Source organism: Dermacentor silvarum, chromosome 4 (genome assembly GCF_013339745.2).
Source record: "Dermacentor silvarum isolate Dsil-2018 chromosome 4, BIME_Dsil_1.4, whole genome shotgun sequence".
NCBI lineage: Eukaryota > Metazoa > Arthropoda > Arachnida > Ixodida > Ixodidae > Dermacentor > Dermacentor silvarum.
Genome location: NC_051157.2, coordinates 94,739,817 through 94,761,966, shown reverse-complemented (window position 1 = coordinate 94,761,966; position 22,150 = coordinate 94,739,817).

Below are 22,150 nucleotides of genomic sequence, written 5' to 3'. Positions count from 1 at the left end.
CCATGCACCAAATGCACTGTACGTGCGCGGGCTCTTCTGCATTTTTTGCACCAATTTTTGATACAAAATTGTAACCGAAAGTTTCAGATTTTGTAGTTATGCACCAAAAACAAATATTGTATGCACTTTAGTGCATATGTTAGAACAACTGTAGCGGACAAATTCTAGATGCGAATGTACAGCTGCGTGTACAGCTTACATACAGCTTACATACTCAACCAGCTTATGTACACTTCATAAGCATTCCAACAGTCCCGCGTAAGCTGTACATAAGCTGGTACTATACCAGCTTATGTACAGCTTACGCGAGACTGTTACAATGTTTATGAAGGCTTTAAAGAAAGTCCTGTTTACAAATCAGTAGTATATTTCAATGTTCTATGTAATACAATTTCATTTAAAAGTGTACTGGGTGCAGTCTACAAAATTAGGATATTGTTAAGGTATTGCTCGGGGGAAAATTCGCAACTTGATTCTCCAGGTTATTTTATTGCGATAGCAATTATATGGACACTTCAACTCTGCCGTCGGCGTCGCCGTCAGGTTCCCTATAGATAAAATCTTCGCTGCGCGCCGTATGCCCGAGCGGAAGCGTGCGGGGGGGGGGGGGGGGGACGCGCGCTATCACGGAGAGCGAACGCACTCAATCTCCCACGCGCAAGCAAGGAAGCGGGAAGTCAGCGCCGGAGGGAGCGGGGAGGGGGGGGGGGGCGCACTTCTACTCTGCCAGCAACCGCGCTCGTCGCTCGCTCGCACCGTCGCTTATCTCCACACGGCTCTGACCTTTATGCGCCGTGCATTCGCCGCTCAGTTGCCGTTGAAGCGATAGACCGCACGTACCTTCGCCCGCTGCTTGCTGCCAGCGTTTTCACTGTCGTTGTCTGCAGTCATTCAGTGTGATCTATTCATGTTTGTTTGTGCGCGCTCACACCACGCTTTTTCCTTCAGTTAGTAATAGTCGGGCCACATTTTCCAACGCACGCTACACATGCAATGCTGCCCGGATCGGCAGTGCAGCGCTACAGATGTGTCCCTACGCACCCGCTGCCCACGGGAAGCGCATCTCATCAACACCACCGTTTCACAGGCGCCTTCTCGTGGTCATCGAGTCTCTCTTCATGTCGGTCTACTTACGGCGCAGCACACCTGCTTACTTAATCAGCTTATGTTTACTACAATTCATATTGATACCAAAGCCGCTCACCTTCGTATGGCATTGCTGTGTTGCTATCGCATTCATTACTTCGCCCCTAGGGCGAAACTGTGACATTTCTTTAACCTTACAATTTCGAAGAATTGGAGGTCTCGGTATACTGTAACTTGATAAAATGCGACAAAACATTAATATTGGTGGGTGAGTACTGAGCAACACAATTTCTACTTTCTTAATTATTTAGACAAGATATCATAAAGCAAAGCTTCATCTTAAGTAGAAACTCAAAAATGCTGCATGCTGGTTAGAGTCTTTCTGTGTGCACTTTGACTCGTTTCAGAATGCCCGGCCTACACATGTTCGTGTTTTATGAACTAAAATATTTCCTTTCACTGGCGATACGCTCCTGCACGTTCCCCTCTAACCTTGTTATTCATAAGCAGATTAACCTTTTCCCGACTCTGACCACCTAATTTCCCTGGACAGCTCCAGGGTCGTATTTATCAAATTACACGATATTTTGCTCTTAGGCAAACTTTATTTTTTTACTGGACTACCACTCGGGTCAATATTCCTTTGCTTCACCGACTTCTTGCTGTTGTTGAACCTGATGGTGGTCCTTTGTACTGTCTTTGTAAACTTTATAGAGACTTCTTACCAACTCACGATAGACATCCCACGACAAGGGCAGCCTCACATTCGGAAGTGGCACGAGATACAAATCACTTACAACAACCAGCATGTGAAATCAAATTACGTTATTACAGCTTCCTAGTTGTGTGTTCTATTTTTGTTTCGAAATATCCAATTTATCGGCTCACTTTCCCTGGAATCTCTTCTTCAGTTCACTTCTCTTGGTGTATTTTGCTTTAGATATGACGGTTGCAGTTTTGATCCAAATGCGGTTAGGAAAACTAAAATAAAACTTTGAGGGTAATATATATCAATGGAATAAAAATAGAATCGAGGAGCAATTCGGCTCACAAATTTTGTTTTACAGCGAAAGCTGTATATGGTTAGGCGAAACGAAAAACCGTTCGTCCCATGTTTCGCTAAACGTCTCTATTGGCTGCGCCGTCAGTTACGTCATTCTCTACGTCGCACCCAAGCGCGCGCGCCATTGGCAGCGCGGCTAGTGACGTCGTTGGCTGTGTCGTACCTGCTCTGCCCGCAACGTCGGCTCCTCGGCTCGCCGTTGTCGCATGCGTTCGATATCTCGAGTTAGCTCGGCGTCGTGGTCAGCAGCATCCGCCCGCCACAGACGCTTGCGTTCCACTTCGCGATTTCAACGTGGACGTTTCGTCGCAGCCGAAGCCAAAGTGCCGCTCGAGAAACTCCCGCCGAAAGCGGGCGTTGGCCCCGGCGAACGCGTTCCTGCCATTGCCACGTTGACGCTGCTTTGCCCTAAACGCCTCCTCCTCGACTCGCCATTGTCACATGCGTTCGATATCTCGAGTTAGCTCGGCGTCATGGTTAGCAGCATCCGCCCGCCATTGGCGCTTGCGTTCCACTAGCAACACGTGCATGTAACCAATAATTGAGAAACGCTTCAATGCAGCGTCGGGATTAATCCACTGCTAAACACCGTGGCCGCACGTTTCAGCTTCGCTGGTTGACCATCTGTACGGAGTGCTTGGGCGGTGTTTTTTTCCTTGTAAAATATGAGGCTGTGATGAAAAAAACTAACAATTTTCATCGATGTGTTCTGTCCTTTACTCATTTTTTCTAAAGACATTTGTGTTGGCGAAATATTAAAGAATAGTTATGACGATATTTGCTGGGTAAATCTTTAATAAAGTGTGAGGGAGCCATACTCTCAACCATCATGTAGTCAGGCTCGTTTCACTGTGCATTGCTTTATTGCTTACCGCATTACCTCGGGCATTCATTAACGCCGCAATTTTCTCAATGGTGTTTCAACAACGATGACAGCCCAACTAGAAATACTGCTTTCTCAACTTTCACATGCAATGCCATATTTCTGTGATTGGTGTCGACAAACTTCTTTTCGTTCTAAATGCAACAGTGCAGAATGGCGCTTGAGGCAGTAGTAGTGATACTTTGCACACGTTCTTGTGTGTCTGAAAAACGCAAGTGATGGTTTAAAAGTCGATTTCTTTCAATATCTCAGAAAACTAAAATCTCGCCAAAGTCACACATCACAACAAAAGCAGACATATGCACTACCATATAGCTTGTTCCTGCGCCATTCACGCCTGGCGAAATGGTGGCTGCATAGCTGCCCGCATGTGCGGCAATATTCCTTAAGGTATAATACAACTTGTCGGGACAGAAACGCGAATACGTCGAGACCCAGAGTGTTACTCTGGACATCGACGAATTCTGCCATATTGAGAAATTCTGTCATGGCGGAACTTGAGCCAATCAGAGAGGGAGAGAGAGAGAGAGATAGGAAACAAGAGAGAGGAAAGGCAGGAAGGTCAACCAGACAGGCATCCAGTTTGCTACCCTTCACTTGAGCTAAGGAGCGGCTATAGCAGCCCTCTAGGCTAATCTGGGTTGGCAAGATAGTACATTCGACAGTATGGTGGAATCAGCCGATATACAGGAAAGCACCCCCGGTGGCTTTATAATTCGAAGTGTCTTTCATTTACAAAACTGCACGAGACTCCGTGCTGTCTTCCTTCTCACTATAAGCGCCGAGGTTGGTTGTGAAATTAAGCGCCAGCGTCGTCGTCCTCGAAAGGCTGGTCGCGATAGGGCTCCCCCGACCCGTGCAGAACGTGTCTTTCTGTAATTTTCTTGAGAACTGGAGTTAACGATACTACTTTGACTGGTATAGGTGGTGAAGTTCAATTGAACATCAGTCTGTGCAGGAGCAATATCATCATCACCATCGTAATAATCATGAGCCTATTTTTATGTCTGCTGTAGAACGAAGACCTCTCCCAGCAATCTTTGATTACCCTTGTCTTGCGCTATCTTATTCCTACTTGCGCCAGCAAATTTTCTAATTTGATCACCCCGCCTAATTTTCTGTCATCCTCGACTGCGCTATTCGTATTTGGCAGCTATTCTGTAACTATAATGTTCCACCGGTTTTATATATATATATATATATATATATATATATATATATATCCTACGCATTATATTGGCTACCAGCTCAACTTTGTTCTCTTAACTTTAACTAGAATGTCGGCTATCCCCATTTGCTCTCTGATTCTCTGATCCACACCGCGCTCTTCCTCTTTCCGAAAAGTACGCCTGCCATTTTTCTTTCTATCACACTTTGCACGGTCCTTAACTTGCTATCGTGCTTGTTTGTTAACCTCCGACTTTCTGCCCCATATGTTAGCACCAGTACAATGCAATGATTGTACAATTCCCAATGAAAAGACACTGGTAAGCTCCCTTTCAGGATTTGGTCTGCGCTCCATCGCATTTATATACTTCTGCAAATTTTCTGTTCATCATTATCGGGGTCTCCTGTGAGTAACTGACCTAGGTAAACTATTCCTGCCGACATTCTAGAGACGGCTTGCGATCATGAATTCTATTTTCTTTGCCAGGCTATGGAACATTAGATGTGTCTTCTGTATATTCCTGTTCAATCCTACTCTTACAATTTCTCATTTAGGATTCTCAATAATTGGCGGCAATTAATCTCCAACAATATACGCCGGCTGTACTCTCTTAGCTGTAACTATACCATGTCGTCCGCTGATTTCTAATGTGAACGTCTTTGATGCACGCGCAAGCAAGCGAAATGGTTCATCGCTGACAGGAGTGAGGGGGCACCGTACATTTCGGCGCCTGACGAAAACATATGTGCATGTTGCGAGGTCCTGGCTGAGGAAAACCTAATGAGTGTTCTGGTACCGGGCTGAAGTATGCGAATGTGCGAAGAACTGCATCAAATACGTAACATTTACGGTCCTGTGGAGAACCATGGGACGCCATAGAGAAAAAGAAGAGTCGGAGGATCCTAGGCTTATGTGGCAATTGGTGTTAAGCGAAGCTTGAGGTGCTCTTTGTGCAAATGATAGTTAAAATATTTTGCAAACGCAATGCTAATTACGAAATGCTTGCAGAAAATGACGTAAATGACCTACCGCATGCGTAACGTATTGATACAAAAGCTTGGATTGGATTGGTTTAGACTGGTTTGGTAAAGCACTAAACACACTTACCCAGTACGGGGATGGTTTGTTACGAAATTGTTTCTTGGGCTTCTTGCCTCTGGTAATGGGTAGAAGGTATTGATCGGAATGGTACGGCAGCGCTATAATGACAACTAAATGATCACGATGGAACCATGGCAGCTTGATAACAGCGGCATGACGATTACGCAGTTACCACACTTTCATGACGATAACGGCATGCCTAGGACGGCAATATAACGAGGGCATCACGACTGCCTTCGAACAAGGGATGACGACGAATAAAAGACGACGTAATGGAATGTCGACATTTGAATTACAACGGATGGAAGATCACCGAATGACGACGATAGACTGACGACGGTGGAATGATGACGATTGAATCACAACTACGAAATAACCACAGCTGATAACGATGATGGCATGTCAGCGACTGCATTGCTACAAAGGTTCGACGACGTCACATGAAGACGGAATGACTACGAAGTGGCAACAGTTAAATGATGGTAATTGAATGACGAGCACTCAGTGACGAGAATGAATTGATGATGGTGAAACCATGATGATGGAGCCACGAATGGTCAGTGTGATGACGGCGCAAATCATCATCATCGTCATCATCAGCCTATATTTATGTTCACTGCTAGACGAACGCCTCTCCCTGCGCTCTCTAATTACCCCTGCCTTGCGCTAGCTGATTCCAACTTGCCCCTGCAAATTTCCGAACTTCTGCGAATATGATTATGTAACGCCAAAGGCTTGAGGACCACGGCATGCCGACGGCTGCAAAATCACGATGGGGTGACACCTGCACGACATCGTGAAGACAACAAAATGATAATAGGTCGACGATAGCATAGTGGAAAAGACAGCATGTGACGAATAAAAAAAATACCGTCCAAGATCTCCGTACAGATGGTTAACCAGTGAAGCTGAAACGTGCGGACCCGGTGTATATGACGCGGTTAATCCCTACAGCTCATTAAAGTCTTTCTCAAGTATTGCTTACGTCTTCGTGTTTCTTAATGAGGTTACACACGCATTCAGTTGCCACGGAGAGAATGACGTCACTGAAGGTGTGCCCGCAGTTCGCCGCTGTCTCTTCCATTCGATGTCTCCAGTTTGCTCGGCGGCGTGGCTAGCAGCATACGCGTGCCATTGCCACTTGCCATTCTTCGAAATTAAATTGCTTCAAAATTAAATCTGTCTGTTATGTAAGATGATGAATGGCTAATACCCCCTTAATCAATTGCTCATACCCCCGTAACGCGGCCTGTTCATTATTGTTCAGAAGACAAGTTCAGAAGTTGGACTTGTTCAGAAGACAAGTCAAATTCTACGCTGGGATTATGAGCGGCAACGAAACCATGTGGGAGAAGACGACGACGATGAACGCGGGAGCAGTGGCACGAGCGCGTGCCGAGCACGAGCACGAGCGCTACCCGAGAGGCGCCAATGAGCTAGCTGCGGAAGAAGACGACGACGCTTGAGCCAATGCTGATGATGATAGTTTTCTGAACACAGGCGAAAGACAGACGCTTTTAGATGCGAGAGCATCTTATGCTCGGGCCAGTGTCCGTTCTGCGGCGTCCGCACCCATACTGCTCATGCGCAACTCTCCCTCATTCTCCTCTCCTACGCAGGTGTGCTCCTCCCCTCTCCCCCTCTCCGCCCCAGGTGCGGTGCAGCAAATCATTGCATATAACTCTCTCTCTCTCTCACTCTCTCCCTCTCTCTCTAAGGGTACGCCGGTAGGCGGCGCAAGTGTCGCGGCGCAGTATAACGCGCGCGTTCGCAGTCCTTCCGTCATTCTCTCTCTGTGCAACTATGTGCGAAACGCCATGAACAACGTCAACGTCGGCGCTAGTTGCAGCGGCAGCGCCACCGCCGCGGAGCAGAGGAAGGCTCGGGAAGCCGAACGTAAACGTCAGCGTCGGCAAGCGGACCCCGAACTTCGGGCCAGGGAAGCCGAACGTAAATGTCAACGTCGGCAGGAAACTTCTACGGAAGCAACACGGGCTCGGCACGCCGAAGTGGAACGTCAGCGTTATCAAGCCGAGCCCGAACTCCGGGCTCGGGAAGTCGGAGCGCAAAGCAGCGTCGAGCGGCAGCTCCCGATCCCGAAGCGACGAGGCAACGCGAGTCTGCGGCCAGAGCAGCAACACGTTCGAGGCCATTACAACGCCCGGGCTTTGACGGTGCTGACGCCTGGTTCAAGCGCGACTTCCTCGATCGGAGCTTCGGGCACAGCTGCAACGTGTGCATCACGGGAACGTGCATAGACCTCGTCTTCGCAAATTTAAAACTCGACCTTTTGCAGCAAGACCCATTGACGCTACACTTCACCGACCACAAAGCCATCGTCTTCAAGATACCGCACGCACCGACGCTAGGAATCACGTACGATCTCTAAATAAAGATGCAACAACCCCGTACAAACGGCTCCTTTCTTCTCAATACATTCTCTGACTCTAACTTTCGTTGGGTTGTGTTGCCAAGTGAAACGAAACGGAAACTCGATGCGCACCCCCCCCCCCCCCCCCCCCCCCGATGCTTTCGCATCCCACCATGGTTGCCCGTAGGGAGAGATGATGTGAGTTTTCTTTTCGCCTAGCCATATAAAGCTTCGCTTTAAAAAACGGCGAGAAAATGACGATGATAGAACGATGATTATGGAGTGAGCGACGACAGACAGTATCCGGTGTTTGCTCTGCACTTTGTTCGGGCGACAAAGCAATTACGGCGATAATATGACGCCAAAATTGCGTTTCTGTTGGAAATCACGTCGGCGCTTGACTATATCATACAGACTATATACTATACGTCAGACCGCATCCACCCGACATCCTCACTTTGCCCAATATTTTATGCTGGTCTCCACTATATACCGGACTGAATTTGTGCAAAACAGCAGCCAGCACCGAAGACAAAGCCAGTGGCATATAACTGGTGGCCCAAGCTGTATGATCGGCTACACAGCAGTCGCCAACACCCAAAACGTCGGCAGAAGAGCCACAGAAAGCTTCTTTTAAATCTCGCCAGGTAACCGCAGGGGAACGCTGCACACAAGTTCAGCCGCTGAACAAACGTGATATGCGTAAAAATCGGAAGGAATGCCCAGGAGAACAGTCGCAAGATGGGCAGTCCAGCCTTCCGCCGGCGTATGTGTGGAAAGCGTGGCCTTTAAAATAAACATGATACACAACTGTGGCAAGCAGAGCAAGAGTTACTGCGAAAGGTCATATATCTCAATAAAGCATAAGATGTAGGACTGCGAAGTTATCCAAGTAATAGAATACTCCAGGTGAAAGTAATGTTGGACTATGTTTAAGCCAAAAATAACAGTCCAGAATACAGAAGTGTAAACGAAAAGTCTAAATAACAGGTTCAATATGGACGCCGAACCATCATGGTGCACATCCATAACTACGGACTCTTAAGATGCGTTCCTTGACTACAAATTCATTTCCCGCGTATGGAAAGTCCCCTCAAAACTGCGAGCTGGAATCCCCAAGCCTGGTGTGACCGGGGCTTAGGGATTTACAACCCACAAACCTCAAAAGTGTCCTCAGTGCCCAGCTCCTACGTCTATATGGGAAATATTCACCCCCATGTGCAAGCTGCTCTTGAAGTTTTTGCGATCGAGTGAACTTTCTGACAGGCTATAGTTCTGACGGACTATTCCAACCTCCCCTTTTTTTATTCCTTGATTTTTTTGTGACTGCTTTTTCTCTTCCCTATTCTTTCCGCCTTTCATTTCCCCTTCCCCCAGTGCAGGGTAGCAAACCAGAATCTTTTCGGGTTAACCTCCCTGCCTTTCATACCACGTTTCTCTCTCTCTTCACCACCCTGTAAATATCCAACTGTACCCTAGTATTCGGGTAATTAGGTCTTGGATGCTCAGGAACGCCTAACTTAGATAACAAGTTCCGAGAGACTAACTACCAATGATACAACGTTCCTTTACTCAGCACTCGACCTCGACTCAAGAAAGTTGATCACGGTGCCTTACTTCGACAGAAGTGGTTACGGCGCTTCACTGACACTCAACGGTAGTTCCTACAAACTGCAGTAAATATACACTCCCCAATAATCACACTGCTTTGTACCAGGGACAAAGCCAATGCCTGGCTCAATAAATTTGTGACAGAAAGAAAAGTATGCGATTTTTGATCATAAACATGTCGGAGTTGTATATTTATTACAGGTATATTTGTCGAGTTGTGCAAAGCTTGAAGTGTTATTATTATTCGACTCACCTTCTGCAGGCGTAAATGAACATAACAACCTCTCCGAGAAAAAGTAGTTGACCACACAGCTATTCAGAGGCACTGCACGTTGCGCGTGTAACGTTTTTGTGCAGATCAAATAACCAGCAAGCGTGCACAATAGGTCGATACTGGCAAGGTAAATCGCTAATACGGCAAAGGTTTATTTGTGTGCCCTCCCGGATTTTCCTGACCATGCCTGCTGGTTTCTGCTGCCACGCCAAACCGCTCACTCTAAAAAAAACAAAAAACAAAAAACGCATTACGTGTCCGATGGTGGGCTTTGAACTTGGGCCCCACAGCACAGGAGCCCTATTCTCTAACCATTAGGCCATAATCCCACGTATACTTCGAGTGTACCATTACCAACTAGCTCTTTGAGATAATCGCCATGCGTGCCACATTGTGTAGCATGGATGCGTTATAGAGCATATGCAGGCGTCGGTATGCTTTAGGCATCGACGAAGAAATAAAATCAGCTGTATTGTCAAAGCAATTATTTCAATCGTACTCATAATGTTTTTTTTTTTAACACGAAAGTGTTTTATGCCGGGGTCCACCAAGACTTCACTGACGTATTTCCGTCACGGAAATACGTCACACGAATATACACGAACATAATACAAAGAAAGAAACCAGAAGAAAAAGTTCCACAAACATGCAAAATTTGGAAATCGAACCCACGACCTCTGGGTCCGCGACGATAGATCGCCGAGCGTTTAACCCATTGCGACACAAACGCATTTGCAGAGAGCTACACAGACGCGCCTTATATATCTAACACTCCTCCGTGTACCCGCGCTCTTGCTCGGGGCGGTGCCGCCGCCTACGAGCAGAAAAGAGAAGTACTGCATTATGACACTAACGCGCACCGACAGTGAACGCTTCGGTGGTCTCAGCACTACGACGCCTCGATGCCAGCATTCGAAGGGACGCTGGCATCAAGAAGCACTACCAACGCGTTCTCGCAGAAGCACTACTAGGTGGCGTTCACCGTACTCAGCACAGCGGAGCGTGGCCTCCGCAATTAGCTCTGAAAATGTTTCTGAAGTTGATCGCGGAGGCTGCAATTACGACGCGCTGTACGCGCTGATTTGACTCGGTGACGATTCAGTTACGTGCTTTGTCTTGCGCGTTGTATTAGTGTGTCAGTTACGTGCTTCGTCTTTCGCGTTGTGCTAGCGTGTGCAGCGTAGTGCAGCTTCCATATGCACGACGGTTGCTCATGGTCATCGACGTTGGTAGTCGTGATGGAGGAGACGTGCCACCAGGCGTCAGCGTGGGTGCATCAACGCCTAAGGGCGCTTTAGCCACAAAACACCAATAGACATTATATATCAATGTGCAATAAACATTACACTACTTCTGTGAAGACACGTTTCACTTTCGTGTTCTATACCGATTCCTATATAAGAGGGATCAACCACATTTTTTTGTTAAGACATATTATCACACGTTGTATTATTTCTGCGAGGTGAACGCGTGCAGACATTCTTTATACAGAAGCTGGAGAAATAGCTTATCACAGGAAATAACCGCACATAGTTTTCAATCTCGCGTGCACCTATCCTTAGAGCTCCGAATATTTTTCTGGGAAAATCGTTTACCCCTTAATCATCTGCGTTTACTTTCATCTGATCAAAATCAACAGAGAATAAAGGCAACAAACACCGAATGTGTTTTCAAATAATTTCTTGGGTAATCAAACCTGATTAAGAGTAACGCAGGAAAGTTCTGTGTTCGCATAATTTGCAACTAAAACTATTTTCATGTATTTTGTGCAATACACCGATGTAAGTATGATCTGTTCAAATGTGCGTGCGAAGCCCCTGCGTCCTGGTATTCCTTAGTGTTCTTAACCTCATAGTAGATGTACAAATTAGTGGCAGTGGCACGACACTGCGCGAACGACCACCAAAGGGCAATAGGAATGGAATAGAATCTGAAATGCTGTTCTCTCATTTCAGTTACAGTACTTCCCAGAAGTCAGTTGAACCCCTTTCTCACCAGTTTTACGTTGCACTTCGACGTTTTTACTGAGTTTGCCGGACTTCGCTGCTGCGTTTATATGGATGGGAAAAAATAATATTTCTTTCTTTTCGGGGACGTTCAGGCATTCTGCAAATGAGTTTCAGGACGTGGAAAGAAAAACGCCGCGCCAAAGAGAGCAGCAGCGCACGTGTATACCGCAATGCAGTTTAAGGCGGGCTCGCAACGTGATTTAGCGTGATTAGCGGATCACTAATTGCCTCCAGTGGCCATCGGGCAGTCTTACCCCTATGCTGCGCTCCACCCACGACCTACGTCGTACGAGCGAAACCAATTCACCGACGGTCGTCGTTTGTGCCAGCATGGCATTAGTGTGAGCTACACTGGTTCTAATCACCCTCGGTGCACACGTTCTGGGCAAGCAAAGTACGGGTCTTGTGCTGCTTCGAAGGCCACGTAGACGTAATATGGCGGGCATCTTCGGAGGCCTTCTGTATTGGCTGGTTTCTCGCTTTATCGCTTTCCTCTGTTGAACAACTTAAAATATGAAATAGAGTTCAATATTAAAATATTCATGTTTTTTTTCTCAGAAACCTGCGGGCACATGCATGTAAACAATGCTTTGAAATATAATCGAACGGTAATTAGAGTTAGCAAAAATAACCAAGTTAATTATTTTTCGGTAATCCCTCGTTATACTATCCTCTTAACCACCAAGGTTATTGAGGGAACGCATTCTGAAGATATATTGCCTCAGTCTTGATACTTTATTACGTCTTCTTTCCAGACTTCTACCAACCTGTAGTGTTGAAAATTGAAACCAAAGCAAATTACCGAGCGTAACTCGTCTTTTGCGGTTGGAGCAGCACATCATCGCGCTTAACGAGCGTGACTCTTCACTGACGACACTGGGACCACCGCCGATGACGAGTGCAGCTCTATGAGGCGGCTATATATATGAGGGATAAAGGGCTATATGAGGGTTGAATATATGTAACTGCCATGACCATGTCCAACAGCCAAGATTATTCAAGAAAAAGGATTTACAGTTCTCGACATTCAGGTATCCGTTCTTACCGCATTGTCGCTTCTGTGTTTGTATGGTAAGCATTTCAAGCAGTATAATATATTGACAGAATCGAAAGTAAACAAAGCACAATACAGCACGGGAGCTTAAGAAGAATTTTTTTTTTGCGTGGCCAAGCATGTTGACCAAAGTAGTAGTGCCCTATTTTCAATCTGCCAGATAATTTATTATGTAATTTGAATACGTTTGTGCATCATCTTGGTCCCCTTCATTAATTTTAAGTCTAATGTGAGCACAGTGTTCTGGAGAAATATTACCTGCCTTTAACATCGATAGTAGCAATATTATTTTTAATAAGAAATAACCTTTTCGCATGCAACAATTTATTTTGACTGTCTTTCTTGAACATCACCAATCACACGTAGTCAACCATAAGGAGGAATTCATAGGAATGATGCCTAATGCATGCTGAAACACGGAAACGTTGGTTCTACATGAGGCGTGAAACACCCCTCAAGTCAAGAGAAAAGAACAAAAGTACACACACAGCGCTAACTTCTAACATCATTAGGTTTTACTCAATTTTGTAAAATTGCCTGTGGCAGGTAGCATAATTCTTATCATTGAGCTGGGTTATTCGAAGAGGCGGACATTAGTAGCACGAGAAATCGAAACACATATTCAACTAATTAACAAGAATTCATTAATTAACTTCTTAGTTATTTACATTACGACACATAGCGCAATTTATGAATTGTAGCTGGTGAGCTTGGCAGGCGTATCCACTTGGAATGAATTTCCAGAAAGACACCAGTTTGGAGATATCCGCCATCATACTCGCCGTATAAATGCACTGTTGTTCCACTTACTTTTTCACCAAAATGCTGTTTTGTACATTGAAGAAGAAAAGTAACTGTAACACCCATGTATTTCGTCCCCCACTTTGGGAAATAATATCTCGAAACTGGTCTCATCCCAGGAAATTGATTTCAAGTGGTTGCATCTTGCAAACTCACCAGCTATAATTCGTTAATTCCAATATTGTGTCGTAGCGTAACTAAGAAGTTCATTTGTCAATTTTGGTAATTAGTATAATATGTGTTTCGATTTCTCGTGCTACTAATGTCAGCCTCTTCGAATAAACCAGCTCAACGATGAGAATTATGCTACCTGCCACAGGCGATTTTTAAAAAATTCCGTGAAGCTTAAATTTGAATACCCGGTATATTTAAACATTTACCAGTTAGACGTTGACACTTGTTCAAAGCATATGTCCCACCTTATTGAGTACCATGGGTACAAAGCTATGTATGCTAACTAGAAGAAAGGCTCGATCATAGATAGCTTAAATGGTTGCCTTCCAAATTTATTCCTTCTTTGTGCTTTGTTCCTTCATCCCTTCAACATCCGAGAACTTCGTGAAAAGATGCACTGCGCATGCTTCGAGTGTGATAGGTATTGCAATGACTTCTTGGAAATGCAAATCTTTGCAATACTTGTTCTTATTCGAATGTTCACTCCTTGTCAAAATAATTGAAGGAATCGGACTAATGTGTTGCTATACTCTTACCTCAACATGAACTCCGTTCACACTCTAGAGGGTATACGCCATGAGCAGCACATGAAAGCAATCTAAAAATTGGCGCGTATATAGCCAAGAGAGTGACAACTAAGATGTGAACCTGCTCGCTTAAAATTGGAATATAAAGACAGAGGCGAAGGTTAACGAATTTGTACCAAAAGGACTATTTAGCATAGTTTGGAAGAGTGCTCCCTGAGTAAATGTAGCATAAGAGCAGCTTGTAACGGAATCTTCAGGCTTCTTTAGGTATTTCACGCGCTTTTCGGCGGCTGTGTTTGTATCTATGTTTCTATCTAATCATTTTCCCGCCAACCTGGGTCTCTGGGTAGTGCGTGGTCGAATGGGTAGCGCATCGACTCCTACGCTGATGGAGCAGGGCTGGAAACCAACCCTCGGACCAACATGGGTCACCGAGTATGTTGCGTTGTGTACACACGTGCCGCTGTTTAACGAACTTTTCCACGAGGACAGGGGTCATATGTATCGTAGATGCGGGACTCAGTAGGTACCGCTGTTCGAAAGAGCTCTTTCACGTGGATTTGAAGCAATAGTTCAGCACAATGCGTTGGCGGGCTAGTTGGTGCGAATCCATAATTATTTGTTTAGCGCAAAAACAACGGACACGTGAAAGACGACAGGACAAGGCGCTACGCTCAACTGACATCATTTTATTGCATCCCTCCTTTATATAGAGCAGAAACAAGAAGAACATGGGCAGTGAGCACCATGCGCGGCAACCACCACAACATCTGATCGCCAGAGTGCACTCATGACACATAATCCAAAAAACCATATTCAGCGCTGTACAAGCTTAAGGAAGGCACACTAATGCACTGCGAACCCAGTGACTGTATGAAAAAAGCTTCTGATAATTCTCGGGCGGTGGTATCACGGCTCTTTTTCAAAATCGTAGTGTCATGAAACGTCATATTGATTCAATGTTAACGCATTATCGGCGACAATTATCGGGAGATGAGTTCAGGGGGGGGGGGGGTATTCTGTAAGAGTCCACCTAGTGGACTGTTCATTTCAGATGTAAGCGATGGGCTGCAGCTGCCCGAGCGCGAAGTAGACTGGCTGGCTTCATCTCGCTCGTGCGCCTGGTGCCAATCGACGACATGGAGCCAGCCGAAATGGACAGTACACTAGATGGACTCTTACAGAATACCCCCTCCCCCTGCTGCAATATTATCCACGAAAGACCAATGTCGTCATGAGAAGCTAAGTGAGCAAGGTGCAAGGACTGAAAAAATAACGCTATAAAAACTATTTTTCACTGTCACGTCTCCACCTAACGCCCAGTCCATTGCTTCCCCTCCCAAAGTAGGACATTGCCACCTAAACCGCAATAAGCATTGCTTGTGTCTTTAGACCCAACCAAATAAATATAATTCATACATTATTAATTCACTGCATTATTTCTTTTGCTTGGTTGTATTTTTCGCAGATTTCAGAATGAATGGACGCCTCCACATTTGCAGTTGCTTAAGAACACAGACACCGTGCGCATAAAAATACAACTAAAGGGTTTATTGAATTCGTCTCTTCCCCATTGACCTTCTCCTTTTATGTGGTCGACGTGCCCATGTTTTCGCACAACTATTCAATGCATGACCAATCACTGCACTAGGCGAATACGTCACGCCTGTGTTTCACTTTTTTGAACGCTTGATGCAGCAATATTGAACTGGTTTTCAGACATTCAGAAAGAAAGGTAAACATGTATCCTTGGTAACATCCTGAACCTTCAGCAGCATTTATCATTCCGGAAAATGACGACAAATCATCTACTTATCTCCTAGAAGCTAAACTCACAACAATTCCTCAAATGTGCCGTCAGCTACATCTCTGCATTTGTTTTCATAGACGCTTCAACAACAGACGCAGCTTTGACGGCGGCATTCCATGTCCCTAAATATCACTTCAGCAAATATTAGAGCTTGTACTACCGGATATCCAGTGGAACTGGGAAATTTTTCTGGTAGCGGCAAGTGCTCTCCTGGGAAATTGGCAGTCTCTACTGCAACTCGAGGACTGCTCTGGATAAGTTGGCTACATAGCACTATTACCGTGCTGGTTGTTTATTACTTAATTATTACGCAACTAAAGCCCCAGCAAAATAGATTTCTATTACGTGCTGAGAGACACAAAGAAAGGAACTAACTACGTTGTATTTTCAAGAGCAGCGCAGTCAGAGACCAAGATGGCAACCAGCTCATTAGCGTTCATAATCGTAGAAGTTCTCTTCGTAGAAGCTTTGCAGCGTCGCGGTGACATCTGGCTTTTTAAGAACGTGGCGGTGTATGTTTGTCGCCGCATCACTTTAGTGAGATGGTTATTATACCGGCGCCGGGATTGCTGGCAGTTGTACCTTTCTCGGCGCGCTGCTGCGCCAGTGTATGCCTAAGAAGGTGGCGATCATTCGAACAATGGAGACGAGCCTAGTAGTTTGAACGAGAACGTAATGAAGCAGTGTTTACACTGAAATGGTAAAGAGGAAGCAGGGCTTACCGACCCCGAAATGATTCGGTGAGCTCGAGATTGTGAGAAAAACGTACTTAGCCCTGACCACAGCTTATGCCTAAAGATTCGCCGAGTTTGACACTCGTAACCGCACGGTTAGGTTTTTCTCTCGCTTGTTTCCTTCATTTCGAAATTTCCTTCAAATATATAGGCTCAATATCCATTTAATAATTTTCTTACAAATTCGGATACGTTTACCAGATAGCACTGTTTCAGCGCAGTTTACAATTTCCTGTTTTTTTTTTCGTCTGTATCACCCAACTACAAAAAAAGTGCCTGTGTTGCAGACATCTTATTACACATCATCCAATAAAATACCTCGAATACACTGTGACCTTTCTAGCACATTCAAGAGTAACATGTCAATAGAACATGCATCTCAACTGCAATATATCTCTGGGACGAAAAATAAATCTGGAAACTGGCATGATGAAAGTGTCCTAATGCTCTTCTTCCCGAGGTCGAATGAAGAGGAACGACTATAGGTTTCTCGACGAGTGAGCCTCAGTGCCTCTTCCTTGCAGTCGCTTCAATTCAGAGGCCTCCCCGTCGTTTTCCCAGTTCGTCATTTCCGGAGAGTGCGAGGCTGCCGGAAAATAGACAGCTTGCTACCATTGTTGCAGAGGGAGTTGTCTCTTCCGTACAATAGAAGATACATGTAAGAGACATGATACAAAAGGGGCCCGCATTGCGGTTTTCTCCTCACCCTTACGCATCGCTTCGTTCATTGTCCCGTTCGGTGTTGTGCTCAGGAATGTGCCAGATTGATAGGAATCCTTTCGAGACGAGATACGCTTTCCCTCGCCGTGTGACTGGAAGCAGTAATGATTACTCAAATCAAGGACATATCCGAACTTCAGTACATTTCTGCCCCAATACAAAGGAAACGTAATAAATGGCGCCGTCTTCGTTGCCTAATAATTTATGTCTTTTAGGAAAATTAAACGTTAGTGCTTGACAAATTGAGGAACCTAAAGGTAATATACATAGCTTATTAGTGTAGTTGAAATATGTATTGTTTGTGTGGTCTATTGGGCGTGGAAGCAACTTGGCTATTACAGACCTACTCCATGCACGTGACAATATTATTATGGCTTGGTTTCTATTGATTCAAATGATCTTTTAGCTGCAAACAAACCAATAGAAGTATAGCTTAAGTGCTCATAACTAACCACTCCTATCACATAGCGTAAATATTCTTGCTCTTGATCATGAGCATCATCATGTCCACCACCACCACCACCACCACCACCACCACCACCACCACCACCACCACCAGCAGCAGCCGCAGCAGCAGCAGGAGGAGGAGGTTATCTATATCCACTGCAGGATAAAACCTCTCTCTGCGGTCTCAAATTCTCTTTGTTTTTTACCAACTCGCCCCATTTTATGCCTGCTAAAATCCTAATTTAACCGCCCCACCTAGGCTTCCCTATTTTGGTAGCGATTTTGTAGCTATAATAGACCACCAGTTATCCGCCTTTCACATTATATAACCTGCACAGCTCCATTACTTTCTCTTTTTGTAAACTAAAATACCGGCTACTAGAATATCATTTATAATCCAAACCATTGCCTTCCTTTCTAATACACACCATTGCCTTTCTGTCTCTTAGCGCTACGCCTAACGTCTTTCCTTTCATCACTCGTTGCGCGAGTGTTAACTTCTTCTAACGCTTTCTTTTTAACCTCCAAGTTTTTGCCCCATAAGTTAGCACCAGTTGAATGCAAAGATTGCACACTTTGCTTTTCACGTACAGCGGTAAGCTGCCAGTGATAACTTGATAACAACGGCCGTTTGCGCTCCAACTCATTTTTATTTTCCTGTCAACTGTATTCCGATGACAGTGGTCCTCTGAGTAACTTATCTAGATTAAAGAAACGATCCACGGCTGGAGGCCGACTGGCAATCGCAAATATTCTTGCTCTTGTCAGTCCTTCGAACATTACATTAGTGCACAGTTATCACCATTTGATTGTTTACGATTAAAGAGGTTTTGATGTGACAATTTGTCGCTCCGGCACCTCGATAACTATAAAGTTACAGAATACTGCTCGAAACGTGTTGTGAAAGAAGTCTTTAGACGAAATTCATAATTAGTTTCTGACACCCTTCAAACAATTTGCTGCTCTCCAGAGCTAATGGATGATAGATACATCCTCCAGATCACCATACTAGGCCTATGAAGTGTAAAGCTTAAGTGAAATGCAGCATACGATGAGCACGAGGGCGTGCGAGAAGCCAGCAAAAGTAGGTCTGGTGCTGTGTATTGGAGTAACCGGCAGTGTATAAGGGAACCGGCATGATGAGCAGCTTTATACCTTATCCACGAGCCTAAAAGTGCAAGATCACTCTATTGTAAAGGAACCAACATGTGGTACCGATGTGTGTCTCAGCGAAAAAGGTTACAAAAAAGTGAGGGCAGAAAAATATTAAGCCTAACGTTAAGGAACTGGAAGAGGGACAATCGGGGTTGCTGCTATTTTAGTTGGATCGAAATGAAATAAATTACGTTGGCCAGGTCATGTAATGTGCTGTAATTTATACGTTGGCTTATTTGACCTGCATAATGTTTGCTTAGCGAAACAAATATAAATGCAGGAGTCGTGAACTGCAGTAAACTAGATCATGTGACCAAATATAGACGTTTCCCGCTATAGGATAGAGTCAGTTGACGCAAGACAGGCGTAATATTCGACGTCTAAAAGGTGGCGCCTCTTACGTGCTTCCGGTTTCACAATCACTTCGGTGCACGTAATTACCAAAATCATGGCTTCCGGAATTAGCTTATGTTGCCCAGAGAGAGGCGTCGCTGGGGCGTTGATTGGGACACCACATATTGGTTGTTGATATGCGTGACTTTTATCTACAAAGATGATGACATTAAATGTAAAGATCAGAATTTCAACAGCGACGAGAAAATTCATCAATTCTTCAGTCAATTCATCGACTCAGCTTTGAGCTAAAGTATTTTATTTTAAATGAGCACGCATGCATAGGTAGCGCTCGCAAAGCAATCACAATTATAGAACGCTTTATCTATGGGATATCGTATTGCATTAAAGTTTATCAAGTGTTTGCTGAATAAATATTGAGGTACGAGTAACTTATATAAAGAAAGAGCAGACATCGCCGACCTTTGAAAATAAATTTTAGCATGCGTCCCATAATTGCGGCGGAAACGGCATTCACACAAGTGTTATAGTGCTTCCTTTATTTTGCTGTGTTGTTAGCTCCGGGCATTTATTTTCTTGTGATGGGAGGTGGGGTGACGAAACTAGGTGAACTAGGCTAGCGGTGCCCTCAATTACGTTGCCTGAAATGTTGAACGTTTCAACAGAGTGCTCATCTGAGCTGGTTGGCTGGGATCTTCTAAACAACAGCTCTAAACGGCACGACACCGGACACCGCAAAAGAACCACGGGACAGAGCACTGACTAGCAGCCAAATGCTTTATTTCCAGGAGCGACATGTAAAGCCATGCGGAAATATATTTTCATTTATACTTTTTTCGGCATGGCTCAGTGTAACGATCCTGTAAATACAGCGTTTGTTTACTAACCAAGGCTTTGTCCTTTGCTTGTGTTGCTGTGTCCTGTGTTGTGCTATTTGAAGTTGCCTTTCACCTCAATATTCTGGACCATTTTTCCTGCATTCTTCATGGCATACCACGTCTTCATTTGTTACCATTGAAATGTCAACCACACCTACATGTGTCTACCTAAACAACCCCATGACATGCTACTGTGCTACTATTAGTTGTTTCCGGTCGAAAACACCTAATATACAACAAAAACTTTCGGAAGTTGAGGACCCAGCATTGCAATAGGCTAAGTGGGTGTAGGTAAACCATGATTTGGTGCTTCCTGTGAAAATTTTTTTCTTTGAGATGCTCCATGAAATTGTGTACCTTCACAACGCTGCTTTTGTTTGCTTTCATAAATGCCTAATGTAGATTTGCATTGCATAATCTGACGGATTCCAGAAGTACATAATAATTTATTTAGCTTCCACATCGCGGTTCTCGAATCACAGTAATTGTAAGAAGGAAACCAGCGCAAAAAGCTTTCTTGTTCCGTTTCTGGAGCTGTTATCGTTGTTTACTCTATGTGTAAATTATATCATCAAAGCACGATGTCCTGTTTAAATTGGGTAGAATTTACCACAAATTAAGGTATGAGCGCAAGAGTGTCCATTCCTTCGTGGTTGCCTTATTTGGCGTTCATCTTACACGTCCCACAGCACACCGTGTGTAAAAAAATGCTATCTTGGTGCAGTCTAAACCGACGCCCGTGCGTTTATGTGCGGAGCGCTTTTTACCTGTACACATTGCATGGGCGAACAGATATTGCTCGTATTCTTTGGGCTTATTTCTGGCACTGTACTATATATAGAGCTTTATCCGCGTCGCCTTGCTCAGTTTTACTTAAAACTGATATGCATCAAGAAGTCCGAGGCAGCGTTTTCTTCCGTTGAACAGCACCCAGCTCAGCACAGCGTTGACGGAGATGCGGAGCTAGAAACGCTGGTACATGTTTATTGCGTCACGATGTTTGTTAATTCCAGCTCTGTTGACTTTGCGCTGTGCGTTTGTTTAGCGAATGCGCTTGTGACGCAAATTCGTAGAATAAACGCGAAGAGTAAAAGCAAGCTTCGTAAGGGTCCCCTTTAGGAGGCTTTTCTAACAGGAATGTCTCTTGTGTGTCCTACGTGGCAAAGGACACCGCATACGACGAGGTATTGTCGTGATTGCCGGAGAGCATAACACTGTCCTAGGGTGTCCAATAGCTCTTACGGTGTTACTGTAGCTCTTTCAATGTTTTAAATATTTACGAATGGGTTATACTAAGATATCCTCTGATTTCCCAAATGTACACCAAGGATCGAAGGTCTTAAATTGCAGATCGAAATAATTGAGGTAATCTCAGTCGCTGAGTCTGGGGGTTGTCGTTTATTCCCTTAATCTGTTACATGCTCGTATACACTGCTTTTGTGTACTTATAAGTCAGAAAACATGTAACCAACTCGGACGGTTTCCCGGTGCTTATTTTCGATACAGCTCGAGCTTGTACTATCATTACATGCAAGTGCGGACGATCCAAAATGTCTTGGAAATAATATACCGCACTAAGACGCACCCATTGAGAAACAATTGAAGAGATATTCTTTCTTATCAGCAAAATATATAGCTGAAGCAAGACAGGAGAGCGGATTGTAAGCAGTTGCGGCCATCTGATGTTTTCTTCAGTATAGCCACCGAGAGGCATCGTCACAGGAACGTTGGCAATATTAGTTGCCTTCAAGAGAAATTGTTTGCAAGGAATGTGCGTTTACTATTTCATATATGCTCAATGTTATTTTGCTGATGTTCCCACAATGATTTCATAGTAGCAAGAACATGCATTTATACATATTTTTACAGAGTATGTAATTGTTACCCGAGTTAAGAGTTGAATGCAAATCTTAAACCTAAATTACCACTG